Here is a 20,800-nt window from a genome sequence, read left to right as displayed (position 1 = left end):
AGAGAGATGTAAAGTTCTGTCACAAAGTGTAGATTATTCCCCTTCACATCAGCGTGCTCGGACACCTTCCGATCCTCTGGGCCTAACTCAAGTTGCCAGGCCTCAGTCCAAGGTTGGCCCATCATTATGCACGATCCCATCAACGGTCACCAAATTTAATCAAACTTAATTAAACATTTTGCTTTTGCTTTAATGCATCAGTGCAACGAAAGAAAGCGTTCATCCTCTATTCAAATGTCTCATTAAATCGCTCCATTTCAAAGAGTATGTTGGCTCTTTCCTGGAATGCTTTTAATGTGAAACATCAGCAGGACCTCGTTTATAGATAACAACTTAATATAGATAAAAATAACAATAAAGCAGAAGTAAGTCAAAGTCGTTATTCGTGTAAATCTGTTTAAAAAGTTTCACAGAAGCCAAATGCTAAAGGAAAAGTAGGGCTTTTCTTTTTCCACCCTCCTGCTATTGTCTTATGTAATAATTTAATATTGTTGCACATTTCTCTCCATTAGTGACCTTCTTGGTGCTGTCAGGCAAGTTAATAAATGTAAAGATAATTCACTTCTAAGTATACATCCATCCATTTTCTCTACCAGTAAAATATTAAAAGGAGCTTTTCATAGTCATGTTTAAGTAGAACTTGAGTGTAAAATGAGGGAAAAAAGAGTAAAAGCACAAAGTTAATGAGGACACACTAATCACCAGAGGGGTCATGTGACCGTGACATCACCACAGGAACTTCAGCTGCAAACCGCTCTGGGCATTACCACTGCTGGAAGATGTTAAGGACCACATTACTGTGCAGTGATGTTTAGAGCTATTTTATATTTGCATAAGTCCTAAAATAGTAACAGACCGTGTAAATCTTACGTTTAGTACGTGCGCTTTATCATTTGAATGATGTTCTTATATTTGTTCTTTTGTTGCTCTTAAATCTTTTAAAAACATCATGGCTGTAGAGGGAAAAGGTGTATTTCATGCCTTAAGACTGCATCTAAGCAATAGATAAAATAATATATATATATGCAGAATATGCAGAAAGAAATGAGGAAGAGAACAGAGAGGATTCACAGATGTAGCGAAGGATGGTTGGTATGACAGAGGAGGGTGAGATGGAGGCAGATGATCTGTGGTGGCGACGCCTGAATGGAGCAGCTGAAAGAAGAAGACTGGATCAGATCTACCGGAGCCCTGATGATGGGACAGACGTTCAGATTTCCTTCCAGGCTTTAAATGGAATGCATTAATGCATGCTAATGAACCACTCAAAGCCTTTTCACATTTCAACAACATTCATTAGTTTAATATTAATATTAAACTAATTAATATTAAAATATTAAAACGTGTTTCTGTTTCTAACTGAGCTTTTGTTGGGCGAGGACGTGATTTATTTTTTTGTTTTCAACGTAAACTCATTTTATCATTCAGATCTTGTCTTTGTGACTCTTTAATTTGCCCCTTCGAATGAGAAACGTATCAATCAAGCCTGACAAACTCTGTTTTCAATCTGTGCGCACGTTTATCGCATACATCATCCATCCCTCTTCATCAGGCTGTTGTGACTCCATCGTGCCGCAGACTAATCCTCTCTCTCCTCCAATCCGCTCTGGGTTAACTTTAAAACTTTTCTGTGCTGATTACGCTTTGACTTTGATTGTCTTTTGATTTGAGTGACACTGATAAATATGAAAAATGTGCCCCTGAAAATTAACATTCACCAAAATTATAGTGTCTTTAAAGGTAATTTTTGTGATTTTTGACTTTGCAGTTCAGGTGTTCTTTGTCTAGCTATAAAAGTTACTCTCATAATTACACAATTTGTCATTTTTCCTGCAAGTAAGTAGGGCTGTGCTTTAAATGTGAAAGCTGTGGGTGTCTGAGGTGCTGACAGAAGTACAGGCGAAGAGATGTAAGAATAAATATCGGGACTGTAGCACCTCAAAAGGAAGAAGCAGCATAGAACGCTATTAAAGTCAGTTATTGTTTAGTAAAAATTCCATTTTCCTATCGTCATACATTACAGTGCATGATTTATGCACACCTGAACATTTTATTTATCGAAACTGGGCTTTAGTGTGCAGCTGTAACAGTTTGCACATTTCTAGTTTTGGGATTTTCCACCAGGTTGAAATCTAGCAGCAGAGATTTCACTCCCAGCAGCCCAAAGAGCATTAGTGAGGTGCACCACTGATGTTGTGTAATACGTCTGGCTCTCGGTCAGAATTTCATTCTGGATGAGTAAAGGTGTTGGATGAGGTGAGGTTCATATGGATCTGGCTTTGTGCGTGAGAGCACCGTCATATTAAAACGGGTTCAGGCGCAAAGTTGGAAGCACACGGTTGATGTAGCATTAAATTCTGTTGAACCCAGAGCAAGAAAATCCCACAAAAAAATAAAACTAAATGAAAGTGCAGTCCTTTCATTTCAGCTTCCTGCGGGGATCTGAAATCTTGGCACCAGAAGTAACAGACGCCTTTGTCTGATGTCTCCTAGTTTAGTTTATCTTCAACTGATTCTCAGTCCTTTTATGTGACGTTTTAAAGTAGCGAAATGTCGCGGCTTATATAAAGTGTCAAATGAATACAGATTTAGTGTCCAGCATCATGAACTGAGCTCAGCGTGGCTGACAGCTGTGTTTATCAGTGCCAAAAACTCTGTTTTCTGCACCGGCAGCTGACATTTCTGGCATTCAGCAGGCTGACAGAGGTCAGATTACATGATGCTCTTTTAATTCCAACGAGACACACGAGAGCCATAGATGCTGAGGAACTGAAAGCAGATCAACAGTTGCCGTTCCAAGAAATAATCAGTTATCGCTTTAAGTACCACCCACACGACAGCCGAGCCAAAGAGCGAAACACTAAACATCAGCTGAGTCCGTGCTCGTGTTTGTCTCGCCTGTTGCACTTCCTACTTTCTTTATAGGAGACCGTCCTGCCTACGTGCTATCAGGCTCAGCCAGAGAACGCTGTAATGTGTACTCAGTGGAAATATTCTGCCAATTTACAGCTCCATAGTTGTATTCTTGGACTCCGCTAGAGTAGCTTTGCATGATTCACTGTTCAAACTAATCCAAGGTTTTGTTACACTGGGCTTCTTACACTCGTTATAAAGTCACTCCTGCTTTTAAAGCCTTGTTGTTGTTGTTGTTGTTGTTGTTGTTGTTGTTGTTGTTGTTGTTGTTGTTGTTGTTTGAAAGGTCAAGCTGTTGGGCAGAAGAAATGACCAACATCATTTCATCAGGTAAAGATGTTAATCACTTCCAGAATGAATTCAAATCCACAGAGATGAGAAGCTGAGCTATTCAAGAGCTCTATAGATAGAAATGTTTAATGTGACCTTTAATTAAGAAATAGTGAGAAATAATTTTGAGATAAGACCTTAGTTTTATATGACTGTGAACTGTGATTTGAAATAGATGTCTGTACCAAATACAGGAGGTTCTCAGTCTTTCCTGCACCCCCCTGCTTATCACAAATGGTTCAGTCCGCACAGGTGTAACCACCATTAAAGAAAACAGGTGCAAATATAAAATAAAGAGGAAACAAAGATCAAAGCTCATTGCTCTGGCAACCTTTCTGATGCTCCAGCCTGTCTCCTTTATCCCTGTGGCATGATCCCACTCAGGTTGCACCAGTCGTGGTATTTTACAGATTCCCCCAAACCTGTGCTGCCTTTTCAGAGGCCTGGGTGTGTCTGATGGAAGAGTGGTCATTTGGGATTAGCTGGATAATGGCATTGTGACTTCTTCCCCAGAATTGTGTTTCAAGACACAGGACCACACACAAAGTCTGTCTCGTTTGCTGTTTGCTGCCAAAAAGATTTCATTTATTTATGTATTGTCTTGTTGTATTTGAGGTACTAGAATTGGATTATGTGGCCAAAATGAGGGCTGCCACGATTAGTCGACTAGTCACGATTACGTCGACAATACGTCGACGATTAATTTAATAGTCGACGCGTCGTTTGAAGCTTTGTAAGATCACAAAAGACGCAGGAATAAGCAGTAGAATTTAAGAGTGTAATAACGGACTGAAACAGAAGACGGCAGCACTGCATGTACAAGGATGCCAGCTGCCGTTAAACCCCGAAGAAGAAGTAGCTCTGTCCCAGAATTCATAGCGCGGCCCAGCGCAGTTGTCAACAATGGCGGCAGCTAGTTAGTTTTAATATTACTCTTATTATTCTTTCTGGGTCACAAAATAAAGTTTAACATATTTTCAGGAGAGAATGTAGCTGTATAAACCTCAAATATCTGCTCAGTTTATCAAGACATATTTTCAAAAGCGCTCCGACATTTTCGGAGGCGTCTGTTACCCACTAGCTCGATAGCTAGCCGGGGGCAAGGCTCATTAGAGCCTGTGAGAACACCGGACTCCCGGCAAATCGTTTTCAAACCCACCGCCGTCTTTTATGGGCTTAAATTGTGGTCATAAATATTTTGTACTTGTAAATCAGGATTTGTATGTGTAAAAAGAATTTGTGTGTGGATTTAGCCAAAAAAAAATATGTGTGAAACTCAGCTCAGTTACAGTTGCAGCCATGCCTTTAACTCTACAGCTTGAACGTGACAAGATGACAGTTTTAATGAAAATAACATTTTTCTACTCAACGTTTTAACAAGATATGTTTCTCAGGGAAGTAGAGCAGAATCATGCATGCACTGGTAACAGCAAAGATGTGTCCTGCGTGCATCCTAAATGCCACACTAAATGTACTTAAAGAGAAAAATGTTGTAATATAAGTACATAATAGGATCATAGTGAGAACAGTGTGCTGACGATGATCCCACATGATTGAGTGAATATGAAATGCTCGAGCTGTGCGATACACTGTTGTTTCCCTCTTAGGTAAATATAAAGGCGTCTCTGAAATGCGACAGACGCAGTGCTGCGTGCCATTCTGAAGATCTTTGAAGTTGAAGGCGATGCATTATGGAATATCACCATGTGTCTTAAATGCTGGATTTAGTGCAAATAATCATAATTAAGCTTACAGTTATTAGCTGTTGATTGACAGTCTTAGCGTGGGCACATTTGTCACATCCTTTGCACCTTCTGTTGCATTTTTGCTTCATCTGCCTGGATTCAGAGCGCTGAATTCCCTCTCCACGGCTTGGTTAAAGACTCGGGCATAGTTGTGTTTTTCTCTCTCTTTCTCTGAGAGAGACATTAACACTCAAACAGACCTTGATACATTTTTTAAGCAGAGTGAAATTTTTGTGGATCAGAGAGAAATTGTCTCTGGGGTCTCAGACAAATTACTTGAGATCACAGGGCTGTGAAATAACGCAAGCTTTTTTTATATTGATATCACTCTCTGTTTTCACCCGAGTCCTATTTAGTTGAGTTTGCCTCCTGTGAGACTCTCCAAAAATATACTGAAAGATTTGGAAGTTTCATTCAGCTGAATATTTAGAAATGTGTTATTAATAAAGTTAACCTCGTAGGGAAGGACGGGACTTTTACCAGATCGATGTAGGATCATGTGGGCCAATCTCCAGTGATTATATATTTAATCACCTTTCTTACTCACAAGCATAGACTGGGTAGTGGCCAAAATGAGAAGATTGCAGATACAAGCAGCAGAAATAAGCTTTCCCCAAATGATGTCTGGGATCACATTAGAAATAGGGTGAGGAACTGAGTTTTTTGGGGTAGACTCGGGGTCGGGCTGCTATAGCCCCACACCGAAAGGAGCCAACAGAGGAGATTCAGAACAGGTTTGTCCTGGGCGCCTCTTAGGTGGTGTTTTTTAGGCATGTCTGAACAGTGTATTAAAGATAAGTTTAGATTGTTTTTATAATAATCTTCTATTTACTTTGATGACATTAATTCCATAACTATTAATGCCTTAGGAAGAAATGAGTTTTTCTATTATTATTTTGCTGTTGCGATTGTGTTTGAGAGCAGATCATTCTTCAGTCAGTCGTCCATGTAGATTAAATATGTGGGTAGGATTGGTGTCATTAAAGAGGCTTTGATTTCTCTGTTGCTTTTGGGCTGCATGCTGTTAATGTTTATTCTTAGAAGAGGATGTTTTTGTGTTTGAAGTGCATTTGTTCTGCTCTAGAAAAGGTATAAAGTTTTCTTTGTTTTAAAGATGTTAACAAGCATAACATTTGATTTGAAACATTGTGCAGATAACCCTGAGCAGGGCTTAACTTTAAAGCTGGGTGACTCTGATGAGTGGTCACAGAGGTCTGATGTGTGTCCTATCAAGAGTGCTGTCTTTGTCCCGGGATGCCTCTGAGTCTGAAAATATGCTTGAGGAAAAATCAAAAGGTGAAGAAAAGAAAAACAGGATATAAACCAAAAGTAACCCTGCATCTATCGTCTGGCAGTCTTCTTGCCTCATCTGCACTGACGGCACCGACTCCCTTTGAATCCCGTATAGTTTCAAGCTCCATGACAAACAAGGGGACAACCTTGCCTAGATAATTTCTTTCAGGACGCATTAGTGGGCTGATTTTAATATTTATGCTCCATGGAACCAAAAAGGAGATAGTCAGGGATTTAAGATCCGGAAATGAATAAATCCCTTTGGAAAACATCAGTAGGTGAACTGTGAGCCGAGGCTCCCTGCAACAAAAACACCCCGTCGTGGAGAAATATGTGCTCTGTTTATTTTTTGCTGTCACATTAATCTCACTGTCCTTAAGAGGTGATTTTTGAGTTCAAGTAGAAAAGGTGTTATTTTTTTTTCCTTCTCCTTTCTGGTATTTTTGCCAGATTTTGTTGCTGTTGATTAATCTGTGATCCATAATGCTCATTCTCTGCTTACAAAACGAGCAAAGCAAACCAGCCATCAGAAAACGATGCGTTTGTGAGATCTCTATTTTCCTGGAGTGATGGAATGTCCCATCTGGCTTGTAAATACTCTGATTTAATAATTATAATAAAATAATACAACATATAATATATAGAAACACAAATGAGTGTTTTTCTAGTACCAGACCTGGATAACTGACGAGGGCTGTGTCAGGAAAGAATAGGACTGATCATCATTTAGGGATGTAAAGGGAGAGAGTTGGCTTCTCTGCACCGACTCGCTGCTGATCCTGAATTTAATTTCAAATCTTCCTGAATAATCAATTATCTTAAAGACCTCATAGTATCACCCAAACAGAGGACTTCACTCTCAGACTGCTGGTTTAGTCGTGGTTCCGACAGTATGTGAAATTAAAATGGGTCAAAATGGAGTTTTACTGGTTGGCGGGTCTCCTGATTGTTGGGATTTTCTCTGTAACTCTGTAACCCTGCAGTCTAAAGCACCTTGGGATCACTGTTGTCATTTTCACTAAATTAAAAAAAAGTTAAATGCAATTTGATGAAGCGATATATTCTCCCTCTCTCTCTCGAACACACATTCACAGTGAATATACAATATTTGTACTTACAGGACTGTGCAAAAGTTTTAGGCAGGTGTGGAAAAAATGCTGTAAACAAAGAAAGCTTTCAGATATCTAAAGGATTGTTTATTAGCCCCAAATGTACAAGAAGTACTGGAAGTGATGGTACGGCCCCCACAGAGGCCTGATCTCAACATCATGGAGTGTGTCTGGGACTACATGAAGAGACCGAAGGATGTGAGGAAGCCTACATCCACAGAAGATGCTTAGTTTTCTGGGATGTTTGGAACAACCTACCAGCCGAGTTCCTTCAAAAATGTGTGCAAGTGTACCTAAATGTACCTTCATATCAGCTGGATGGTGTCGTGACGACACACCTTTGGAGCAGGAGGTGCAAGTTTGATTCCCGCTAAAACTTTTGCACAGTTCTGTAGCTGTTAAATGTCTCAGTGCTCTGTGTGATAAACAGTGACTTTAAACTATTACCTGCTAAGGGGAGCTGTAATTCTTCTCTAAAGCTTTATTAGTACAGGCGACCCCTGTAACATGGGAACAATGTTTTCACATTTTTTTGGGTAAAAGGGTAAAAAATTCAACTATAGCTGCTGCCACTTTTTCTTATGAGTGGAGGAAAATTGTGCATGTATTTGCAGCTGTTACCACATAATTCATTTTAGAGCAGCGGTGTAATGTGCTTAACAGCTCGTCGTTTTATTTTTGTTCTCAGCTGCTCAAGTTTTGATAATCATAGTAAATTGTTAAAGTTTTGAAATTAAGTTTTAAAGTTGGTTGTGGGGGAAGCAAAGAAAATGATGGCAGATTTGCTGAAAAAGATGTATTTGCACTAATTACACTATTGAAGTTTCTCCAGTTTGACAATGGCGGAAAAAAAGATGGAGAGCTTTGCAGAAAGAGCTCTGAAGCAAAATACCGGCTAGGATGGAGACGGTAATCGCACCTATCATTGCTTCAGTGCCGGTGAATTGAAGATTGCATTACTCAAGCTGATAACAACTTGTTATGTTGCTGTTGATGGGGAAAAAGCCTGTCCCAGACAGAGCTCTGTGCTTATTGTGTACGACTCCAGTCAAACACAGAAAGTACGGAGGAACTGGCCTAACCTCGTACATCTTTTGGCTCTACAATTACGATGATGGTACGGCTTAGTGCACAAATGTTCCAGACATGAAACACTCGCAATTAAACTCAATTTTCATCTGAAGTCAACTTGAGGGAAATCTGGGAGCTGTTGGCCAGCTGCTCTTAGGCTTCCTGGTTAATTTTCTGGGTCTTCAGGTGTAGCCGGCGGATACCTGGGTCAATATTTCTTGACGCAGAAATAGATACGTTCACATGAAAAAGTGAACAAAAAGCTAAATCGTCCACAGGTAAACACCAGGGGCGACCGTGGCTCAAGAGTTGGGAGTTCGCCTTGTAATCAGAAGGTTGGCGGTTCGAGCCCCGGCTCTGACAGTCTCAGTCGTTGTGTCCTTGGGCAAGACACTTCACCCGTTGCCTACTGGTGGTGGTCAGAGGCCCCGGTGGCGCCAGTGTCCGGCAGCCTCGCCTCTGTCAGTGCGCCCCAGGGTGGCTGTGGCTACAATGTAGCTGCCATCACCTGTGTGTGAATGTGTGGATGACTGAATGTAGTGTGAAGCGCTTTGGGGTCCTTAGGGACTAGTAAAGTGCTATGCAAATACTAATGGTTTATAATTTAGACACATATTTATCAAATTTTCCTTCTTTTGCTCGGGACAGTTACTTTGTACCTGCAGCCAGTGGCAACCTGTCCCAGACAATTAGACGACTATTAGATAATAAGCTTTATACATGTAATAGTACCTGATGCATCACGATGTCTGAGAGGCCTCCCAAATGCAGTTTTTGCATTTTTTGCAGTTTTCGATGTCCAGACAGAAAATCGTGCATGTTCCGGTTTCTTCATGAATCTTTCACTTCTGTGAGCTAGAGCTACCCACCAGCCAGTGAGGTTTCTCCTGCTTAGCTCCATACACCTGTGAAGATGACGAAGCAAAAATGGAACAATGTCCCAACTGTTAAATTAACTAGACAGCGAGCATCACACACGCTGCTTTGGTTGTCGGTTTACATGTTTGCCTCCTTTCCAGTGACATTAGGCTCATCCTGAAAGACAACAGGCGTGACTGGTGCTGGCTCCAAAAGGACGAGATTGTTTGTTTGTTTGTTTGTTTATTCAAAGCTCAACGTAAATTAAACTTCAGATCAGGATGTGAGTTGTAGATTTGTCTTACTCAATGCTTTGGGTTTCTTTTTCATTCAGAAAGTTGCTGCCAGCTTGACATCTTTATCATGAATACCAACAAAAATATACTTTATATATCAATAAAGTATGAAAGCGTCCAGTACGACTTCTCCAACTCTTGGCATTATTCTTCTTCGCTGCTCATATGCCTGCTTTGTATGTCCTGAACACCCAAAATCTGGCTTTACCATATAAGTCTCCGGCTATGAGGAGGGTGACAGCACAAAATGGTGTTTTTGTCATATTGATTACATTTTTTTTAAAAAGTACCATCTGTTTATTTAAAAAATCCATCTTATTTTATGGACATCTTCCAGGTTCAGTCAAACCGTGCATAATTTAGACCAGCATCTGAGAATTTAATGCATCTGTCTGTGTCTACAGTCATGACTATTTCCTGCCAGAGTTCATTTGCACCCTCTTTCCTAACGTAGTGTCCTCTAAAGGTGCAAGAGAGACTTGATTCAGGGTGACAAAGTTGTAAATAACTCGAGGCCTTCTTCATGCGTGCCCCAGTTTCCTGCCTTATTAAGAAAGCGGAACATCTCTGTAATGTTTGAGCATGCAGGGGACAGAGTATTTGTTACTTCCACTGAAGAAAACATGTACTGGTTACGTGTCTTATGGAAACCTCCCTGTTTCCTACACCGACAGCTTCCTCTAAACGCTGCCAAACTGCTGTGGAAAATGTCACAGGCGGGCAAATGTCGGTATATTCACTACAGCTCCAGGTGAGGTGGTAACAGCGTTCTGACGAGGGCAAGAAGAAAAATGTGTTATGTAGCACTAGCTGTAAATTTTCCTTAATTGCCCTCCTGAGACACGCAGCCGAGACTCCACAGGCTAAATGTGACGGTTAGTTACACAGATGTACCTGTCTCAACACTCTCTGTAGTATAGCACCCACTGTAGACGAGCTACAGTCTGCAAGAAAGATGAAGAGCTTGTGGTTTTGTAGTTAATATTCCTTAATTACGCCCTCGAGACATGCAGCCTGGATGCTGTAGGCCAATGGAGTGCTGGAACCTGCTTTCCAATGTGTTGTTGATGGTCAGTGGTGATTCTCAGCATCCTGGCTTAACCTCCTAGAATCCAGGAAATCCTCTCTATTCATGTACAGCCATAAATTACCCACTTGTGCAGCTCTTTTGAGGTCTTTGACAGCTTGTTAGTAGGCCATCACTCACAGACTAAGGATGCCTTTATTAATTTACTTGCTGAAGAGTCTAAAAGCACTCAGAAAACACTAAATATTAAGCACGCTCTGAAGGCAGAAGTTAGACATTGTCTTTAGAAAGAGCGTGTGTGTTTATGAGCATTTGAAAACATCTGTTTCTTAAATAATCCCATAAATTTGTAAATGTGCTTGAGCTCGGTCACTTTGTGCTGTTTAACACACAGATGATGTCAGATCAGTTTGCCAAATGCTGATGATCTTAGCAGCGCTTGCACCTTGCAGGTTGACGTGCAGTGTGGCTACGTGCTGCAGCAGCAGTTCATTTTGACACAGCTTTTATACAGCTGCTCCAAATCTGCTGACATCTCTCCCAGAGCGAGTTCTGCTGTCTGTTGTCCAGTGACCGTGTAACACCTGACAGTTGATTGGTGTTGTACGTGAATTAATGAATATTTAGTTTAGTCTGTGCCAGCGGGTTAAACGACTCTAACAAACTCTCCGCTACCGACTTAAACCAGTCAGACGTTGGTTTTCCAGCCGTGCTGCATCACCTACAACTGCAGCGTAGCATCGTTTCTTGCACTCATCAGCCTCTACCGTGGTGTCTTCCTGGGGGTGTGCTTGGTGATTTAAATGAGACCGACTGAGGATGAGATCGTCCCTTTGCTGGCAGGATGAAAGGAAAGAAAGGACAATGGTGCCTCTTGGCTAACTCCCAAATGGTGTCTGGCGTATGTGTCTTCAGTGATGTTGGTTTTGCAGCCTACCAGGGTGTGTTTTTGTTGTTGTTTTTTATAGTGTTGCTGGACTCAGGCAGAGGAAGCTTCCTTTCATTAGGAGAAACAGCCTAATGGTAAATTTATGGTTCCTTTTGGAAACACATACAGCTGTCAGAGCTCTTAAATGAAGATTTAAATATGCAGCCTTCAGAATTTTATGATGAAAGAAATACCATCTATAGCTCAAATGTTATTTTTACACGTTGTCTTACACAGCACTCTTCTAAAACATAATAAAAAGAAAGGGAGAAAGTAGAACATGAGTAGTAATAAAGTCATGAATAATAATGAAGTGGTTAACTAAGTAATACAGGTGCAGTGAAGTGTTTTACTGCACCAACTGAACAGAAATCAAATAGAAATAAGACTGAAGGCAAAACATTTCCTTCATTTTAACTGTAAAATTGTTCATGTTGAAATTTATTGGAATTTTTAGCTCCACCTGTGACCGGAGCAGCATGAATTAACTAAATGTGTTTCTATAAGTGTATTTTGGCTGTACGCCGTGCGTGATTTGTGTTCTTCTGCCTGCTGTATACCCAAACGGGGAGCTGGTGTGAGACTTATAGATGAGGGGGCTCATCCAGCAGGCAGGGATGCATTGGACGGAATGAGGGAAGCTGTGTGGAAGTGCAAATAAGCTCGGCACAAACATATTGCTGTGACTGTAATTGTAAACCCACACTCTCTCCTGTGTGTATATAGATGCCAGAGTCAGCTCCAGCATCCGGCTGCCTGAAAACGACTTGTTCTAAAGAACAACCCAAACGGATTTGGCTGAAATATGGCAGCTGAATACCAACTGGCCCACAGGCCACTTCGTTTTTGGAGGCTGCTCCCGGACTGGGATTTCTGCCACTGGTGAAGATCAGTATTCATCCATGTCTGTTACAGGTTTACATGCCACACTGAAGGGCTGCTACACTGCATCGCATTCTTCGGTGCTTTAATCAAACCTAGAAGAAACATAACAGGCAGAGGCTATGATGAAGACTCTTTTTGCTGGTGAATGTTTGAAATCCGTTCTACGGTTTCTCATTATATCTACCTCCTGCACACTGTAGGTTTGACCTTTGTCTATTGTTTTTTAGTAACTTGCTCCAGTCTGCTGTAGCAGCACATCTCTCATTACACATCGCATTTTCCCGAGGTGGTCCCCCTGCAGAGGCTTACAGCTGATGTTATGATGTCACGCTGCGCCCGGTATTCCAATTAGAGGAGACGGTTCGTTTGCTTCAAGTCTGTTAAAGGAATGTTTTCAAATCCTTCTGACGGATCACTTGCAGAGTAAGTTTTTTGTCTTTAGCTGATTCTAACCTGGATGTGTTACCAATCAGTCTGGCTGCTTTTTAAATCGTTGACATTCTTCTAACCATCTCCTACCCTCTGACAACTTACAGGGAGACACTACTGGTGATTTTTACCATAAACACCATTAATGCTGCTAAAAAAAAAAGTGTTAATTAGGTTAATTAGAGCCAGCTTCATATTCTTGACTTTTTTCATAATGAGATCATCTAATATAATCAAGGACTTCCACTGTCTTTACTCTTGGTTTCATATGAATGGAGGCCTTTTCTTGGCTATCATGTAGAAATGTAAATTTTGTGGGGTGAACCTATTACTTTTAGCAGTTTTCATATATAATTCATCTTCTACAAATGTGTAAATTTCTGCAGGGGGCAGCCTGATCTGATGAACTAGTCTTTTTTTCTGAAAAAACTATGAACTATGAAACTTGAAAAATGAAAATTTTAAGGTTAAATGTATAAATGAGGTGTAATTTCAGATAATATGCGCCAAGCTGCGTATATGTTCTATAGATGTCATGTATTAGCGATGCAACCTGACCTAAAATCTCAAACTTGACCGGTGTATTTGTTAGGTGAGGCTGTGTGCAAGCAGGAATAGGACCCAAGGTGCAGACTCCGGAGACAGACGTGAACTCAAAAAGGCTTCAATTTAAGACTCAAAATATAACATGACTGAAAAAACTCAAAACAAACTTAAACTAGAAAAATGACAACATACACAGCAAAGTAAACGGTAGATCACGACACAGAGAAACACAGGGCTTAAATACACAGAGGGAGCAATCAGGGAATGAATAACAGGAGGGAAACACAGCTGGGGCAAATCAGGCCTAACGAGACAAGGGGAAGCAAAACCAGACACATTAACATCAGACATGGACTTTCAAAGTAAAACAGGAAACATAACACAGACTCACGGGCAGGCACTATAACAAAGGGAACAGAGACGTGGGACCAGGGCAGACACAGACACTGACTGGATGTGGGGATACAGCAGAAAGGGGAGACAGCAACATGGAACACAGACAGAAAACCAGAACACAAAAACTCTAACCAAACCCCACCCAGAGAACCTAAACTAAGAATAAACCTAAAACCCATACAGCAAAGCCAGAATATAATGAAATAACAAAATCAAAGAACCAAAAAACACAAAACACTGGGTCAACGACCCAGGGACCCTAACAGTACCCCCCCCCCCCCCCCCCCCCTTAAGGGCTGGCTTCCAGACAGCCCAAACCAGAACACTAAAAAACAAAAAACAACCCAACCAGGGCGGGCGGTGGGGGAAACAGGATGGAGGGCTCGAAACAAAACCAAACAAGGAGCCAGAAACAACAAAACAAAAAAAAGTGCAAACACTGGAGCCCGGAAAGCAACAGAACAAAACACAGAAACAAAGTCCAAAACAACAGCACCAAGGCCCAGGCAAAGTCCAAAAGCAAACAAACAAAAGAGCTCACGAAAGGCGCAGAGGCCCAGGCAATAGTCTCAAAAAAAAAGTTCAGGGGGCCGGCCCGGAGGCTGACGGCACAACAGTCCAAACCCGGGTAGGTCAGGGGGGCGGCCCGGAGGCTGATGGTCCAAGAGCCCAGAAAACAGTTCAGGAGGCCAGCCGGGCAGAAGGCACCGGTGGCGACGGAGCAGATCAGGAGGCCGGCCGGGCGGGAGGCACCGACGGCGGCGTAGTCCAGTGGGCTGTCCATGACGGCAACGACGTCCAGTCATCGGCCGGACAGAACGTGCAGGCCGGACAGGCCGGGCAGGACGGACAGGACGCGCAGGCCGGGCAGGACGCGCAGGAACAGACGAAGCTGAACACTCGGAGACTGGACCAGGCGGAGCTGCAGAGGCTGAGGCCGGACCAGGCTGAACGGGCCCCTCGGACCCTCCAGCGGAGACAGATGGCTGAACGGGCCCCTCGGACCCTCCAGCGGAGACAGGAGGCTGAGCAAACAACTGAGGCAGAAACTGAGCAGGTGACTGAGCTGATAGGTGAGCTAATGTCTGAGCTATGGAGAGAAGTTTAAGTTGTATTGACTGTTGTAACGAAGGCAGTAATGGCGGGTGAGGTGGTGGATTAGCAGATGGTTGGACTAGGTTGTCTGAGCCTACGGATCCTACAGAAAACTGCTGGACGGGCTCACCTGAGCCTCCAGCGAGGTCAGAAACAGGTGCAAGTACCTGCCGGACACCAGCCACTCCCACCCGAGGAGAAGGTACGGGTGCAGGAGCTAACTGGTTCCCGGTCATCCTCACCCTGGGAGCCGAGACAGGCACAGTCAACGGCTGGGCAGCTGCAGTCCCCACCCGAGGAGCTGGTACGGGTGCAGCGACAGGCAGAGGCTCAGCCAGCCTAGACACCTGAGCAGGGACCAGCCGGACCTCAGCCTCCCTCACCTGAAGCACTGAAACAGGTGCAGGGGAATGCTGGGCCTGAGCTGCCCTGGGAGCAGGAACACAATGGTGCGAAGGAGCAGGCTCAGCAAACACAGACTCCTCTAAAACATTTTTTAACTTCCTACCACCACCACGTCTAACAGTCTTAATAGTCTCAGTCTTAGCAGTGTTCACATGATTGTTTTTTTCCAGCTCCGAGGAACGACAGCAATCACAACTCACCACCGGGAGTTGCTCCGCAGAAAAAGAGTGGTGACGGTGTGAGCTTCGCCTCCTCCGGGAAGTGGCGAACTGGGCTGCGAATCCTCCAAAGGACCGGGCTGCGATGAGGAAGCAGAGAGTTTGTGAAGCTCAGAACGTGGCAGACCCAAAAACAGAGCGAAGGACTGCAGCGGAGTGAGTCTAATGTCCGGTGTCACATAACCTCTCTTCCTCCGCCGCTTAACTCTCTTGTCGGACTGGTAATCCAGGGGTGAAGGCGGAGGTGTAGCGACTGGAGAGAAGGAGCACGTGCTCAACCTGATTGCCCGAGGCATAGACGCTGGCTCGGCCGTAGCCACGGCAGTTTGGAGGCTGCGGGGCCCTCCCAAAGCCAAACGTGACCCATAGAAGGGTGACTGGAGCTCCTGGGCATGCTCAGCTTCCTCCCTCACGATCTCCTTGAGGAAGGCAGAAACTGTGGGTCGCTGATACCACACGGAGTCTGCTGGGTCCATGTTCTGGTCGCGATCTTCTGTTAGGTGAGGCTGTGTGCAAGCAGGAATAGGACCCAAGGTGCAGACTCCGGAGACAGACGTGAACTCAAAAAGGCTTTAATTTAAGACTCAAAATATAACATGACTGAAAAAACTCAAAACAAACTTAAAGTAAGTAAGTAAGTAAGTAAAATTTATTTATATAGCGCTTTTCACAGATAAAAATCACAAAGTGCTTTACAACACAGAAAATGGGAATATAAAACAATATAACAGTAAATAAAACAATGTAAAACAATAAAACTATAAAAACAGCATAAGAAGAACTAAACTAGAAAAATGACAACACACACAGCAAAGTAAACGGTAGATCACGACACAGAGAAACACAGGGCTTAAATACACAGAGGGAGCAATCAGGGAATGAATAACAGGAGGGAAACACAGCTGGGGCAAATCAGGCCTAACGAGACAAGGGGAAGCAAAACCAGACACATTAACATCAGACATGGACTTTCAAAGTAAAACAGGAAACATAACACAGACTCACGGGCAGGCACTATAACAAAGGGAACAGAGACGTGGGACCAGGGCAGACACAGACACTGACTGGATGTGGGGATACAGCAGAAAGGGGAGACAGCAACATGGAACACAGACAGAAAACCAGAACACAAAAACTCTAACCAAACCCCACCCAGAGAACCTAAACTAAGAATAATCCTAAAACCCATACAGCAAAGCTAGAATATAATGAAATAACAAAATCAAAGAACCAAAAACACAAAACACTGGGTCAACGACCCAGGGACCCTAACAGTATTAATGAAAGGTTTTGCTCTAAGATGAGTTTAGCTCATGTTGACGTTTTAATTTGAAGTTTTCCAGGTAAAGAAAGTTTTAAACTGCTCACACTCGCACTGCAGCCATGAACTCTTTAGACGTCACTCAGACGATGTGTGTGTGTGTGAGAGCCCAACACAGTCTGATCAGACATTAAAAGGTGTGTAAGCAGCCGGCTCCTTGTTAAATGATGTCCCATTGTCCCATTGTCCCAGCTCACAAACCCAAACTTCATTCTCTGTAGAATGTTTAACAAACAAGGCTGGAGAAGTAAGTCTACTAAAAGGAAACATTGTGCAACTTTTAGATTCTGATTCTCAGCAAATAAATATTAAAATTGTGAATATGTCATCACCTACAATTCATAATGTCATCAAAAGACTCTGAGAATCTGTAGAAATGTCTGTGTGCATGGAACAAGGCTGAACGTCTGTGCTGGATGTCCTTGATGTTCAGGCCCTCCGGCAACTGTGCATTAAAACCCGACATGACTCTGTAATGGAAATGAGTGCACCCACTCTGTGTCTGTGAACACGGCTCACTGTGACATCCACAAATGCAGGTTAAAGGTCGTCATGCAGTGAAGGCAGCAACTGTGAACATGATCCAGAAACACTGCCGGCTTCTCTGGACCAAACTCATTTAAAACGGCCTGAGGCAAAGTGGGACACTGTTCTGTGAGCTGACAAACTGAAATTTGAAATTCTGTCTTGAGAGATGAGGGATCATCCAGCTCGTACTCAGCAGTCAGTTCAAAAGCCTGCACAGTGTTGGAGTGCTTTAGTGTCAGAGGACTTGCACATCTGGAAAGGCACCATCAATGCTGAAAGTTATATACAGGTTTTAGAGCAACGTAAGCATCCATCCAGAGGTCTCTTTTGGAGAAGGCCTTGAAAATTTCAGCAAGTTGATGCTAAACTGCATACTGCACCACCTGAAAAAGCGCCACAGTAGAAGAGCCCGGGTGCTGAACTGGCCCGCCTGACGTCCAGGCGTTTCAACAATTTAAAAAGAAATTTGACACGTTGTAAAATGAAAAGTATAAAAATGGAGATTTGGGAACGTTGAGCCGCTAGGATACTCCTTCAGACAAGAACGCGACAGCATTTATATCCCAAGCAGCTCCCAGAGATTTGTCTTTAAAAGAAGATTGAAACTTGTTGCTGCCATCAATCTAAAACATGAGTTGTTACTTATGTTTTAGATTTCCAACTTTTAAGCAAACACAGACAGAGTTCATCCCCATAATAGAGGGACCAGCCCTCCTTAAAGATCTTCCCTCATTGGTCTTTTCAGCAGAATATACCAACCGTGTCTCGTTAGGAGGAGCTCTGGGGAGAGTGGAGGCCACGCTGAAAGTGTCACTGTTTTTATTACTTCTGTGACCTTGCTCTTATCTTAAATTTTGACCAGACTCTGCCCTTTTTATTTATCTCACTTCTGCACACTCTATCAGAGTCACATCTTTTTCTTACTCACTGAACTATTCAGTGAGCCTCTCACCGAAATAAAACCAACATTTTTTCCTCTTGTGTGCTTTAGTATTTGTCTTTGTGTGATGCTGCTTTTAGTCTGACAAACTGTAACAACAAAACCGACTCAAAAATCAAGGTGAATTTTGTCTCTTATGTTTTTGAAAAAGTGTGAATTGAATAGATTTTCTTTATGGTTTTATTTTTGGAAATTCATTCTTTCTTTTATAACACGAGAGCCACTTGATAACACTGTTTGTCGGGTCTGGAAGAATTTCTTAGTCATACTGAGAAAAACATTCACGTCCTTGTTCCTCTGCAGCATAAGGATGGGTGCACACGGCGCTGCTCCACAGCTGAGCTCCTGAGGAGAACAAAAACAAGACAGACTAAGCTGAAACTCTGACCAATCAATCTCAGGAGAGATAATGCAGCATCTGGGGCCGAGGTTTGGAGGGTCAGCCGGGATCAAAACGTGATGTCCAGGTTGATGCCCAGAATCCACAGCCTGAGGAGGGCGAGCCACAAATTTCAGAGAGGGGTCAGAGATGATACGTAGGCTAGCCGGACTGCTGACCCATGTCTTGTTGAGGTCTGAATCAGGTTAAACAGTTTGCATGAACCTCCAGATACCCTACCACCAAGGCCTCGTGTTGTCGCAAATAAAGCGGCTAACAGAATGCTCTCATTAGCAGATCAGACCAGTGTGAAGAGCGACAGCTGCTAGCTCTCTTCTGGGAGAGAGGATCACTTCCAATTCAAGTGCAAAAATAGTGCCCCAGAGTAACAGCAGCAGGAAGTGCTCAGTTAATATTTTGGCTCTTAATCTTCATTGTAGTCCTGACGACAGGTTCTGTCTAGTCTCTGATCTCTAATGGTTTATTAATAATTTAATTTACTGTGTTATCTATTTATTTATTTAATTATTTATTAGTGTTGCACATGGGGGGATTCAAAAATGGCAGCTCATATGATTGTTGGGCTGTATGTATTATTGTAGGGTCTACCTTACAGTATAAAGTGCCCTGAGACATCTGCGCTGTGTAAATAAAATTGAATTGAATTGACATTACCTCCTGATTCTGTAGCTCTAGCTAGCGCCTTAAGGACCAGCAACAACTTTACATCTGCACCATGAACAGTTTACAGAGATAAAGAGAAGAAAGGAGGTTTTGGGGGTGGAACAGGAAGTGGAATATTTTTATTTCTTTATTACTGAGCAAGTACAGTATCTCAAATTAATCACACAATATTAACTCATTCAACAGTAAAATGCATAAACCTGTCTGTCAGACTTAATTAAAGGTCCAAGATTAACATTTCGGATTGTTGCGGCCTATCTTAACACCTGCTTCATGGGTTGTCCCATCTGTCCCATTCATGTGAAGTCACTATCTCCAAAACACTGTCATGAAGTTTTTGAATACATTTGGCATCAGGGTTTATCTGACTGATCTAAAGGAAGAACTGATTCGATTTTAGTGGTCAAAGGTCTCTGTGACTGCGTGTCCAGATGTTTCAGGATGCTGACATTTTTGGGGTTTTATACATCACAACCAGCCAAACACCCCCTCTTTGTACGGGTGCAGCGATCAAAGCTATAGTTAGTAGGTGATGATTTGATCAGCTGTGCTGATATAGAGTTTTATAAAAGCACACAGGCACATAAATCTCCATAGCTTACACTTACACATAATCATCACCCATATGGCATAAACATTAAACCAAGGGAGTCATAAATCCATCCTTCCACTCAGAGCACTGCAGGCACTTTCCTCACAGTTGACGCAGAAACACAGGCGTGTTCTCAGGTGTCTGTGCTTCCAGTGGAGACCATGTAAGTGTATTCTATGGAGATTTATGTGTCAGTGTGCTTTTATAACACTCTACATCAGTTTAAGCGTGCTATACTGAAAGGAAAGTGCTTAAAGGGGTGGAGGGTTTTTTTTCTTCATCATCAGGGACAATGTTACATCACTTTTAGAGTCGTTATGTCTTTGATTCTCCTTTTATACCTTGTACAGGGTCAGTGTGTGTTTCTATTTTAGATGGAGAAGGCAGAGAATGTCCTCTAAGCCAACTCCTGTTTTAATGGACACTGCAGGAGTGGGCAGACTGAACAGCTGCAAAGGCAAATGGATTACCAAAGTAATGCTAGTAGTACCATAAGTAAGGTTAAAAACATTTGTTTTAAACAGAATTTTAACAGCAGCACAATAAACAAGAGCAGAATCACAAAGCAAACAAACCCCTCCTCTGCAGTGAGATCGTACACCAACACAAAGCATTACATTTGCATAAAATCTCTTTTTAGTTCAAAAGAAAAATACAACAAACGGTGTGTGGGTCACAGCAAACTATTGCTTGGAAAAAATGAATAAAATAAGCAGGAACACTCATTTTAAATACTTATATAATTAAACTTAAAAAAGACCTTAAAAGAGCTAAACATGCCACTACCTGGTGGGCAGTTTGGGCTCTAGGGA

The sequence above is a fragment of the Astatotilapia calliptera genome, chromosome 13 (genome assembly GCF_964374335.1).
Source record: "Astatotilapia calliptera chromosome 13, fAstCal68.1, whole genome shotgun sequence".
NCBI classification, from domain to species: domain Eukaryota; kingdom Metazoa; phylum Chordata; class Actinopteri; order Cichliformes; family Cichlidae; genus Astatotilapia; species Astatotilapia calliptera.
Note: the sequence above shows the minus strand (reverse complement) of the source record.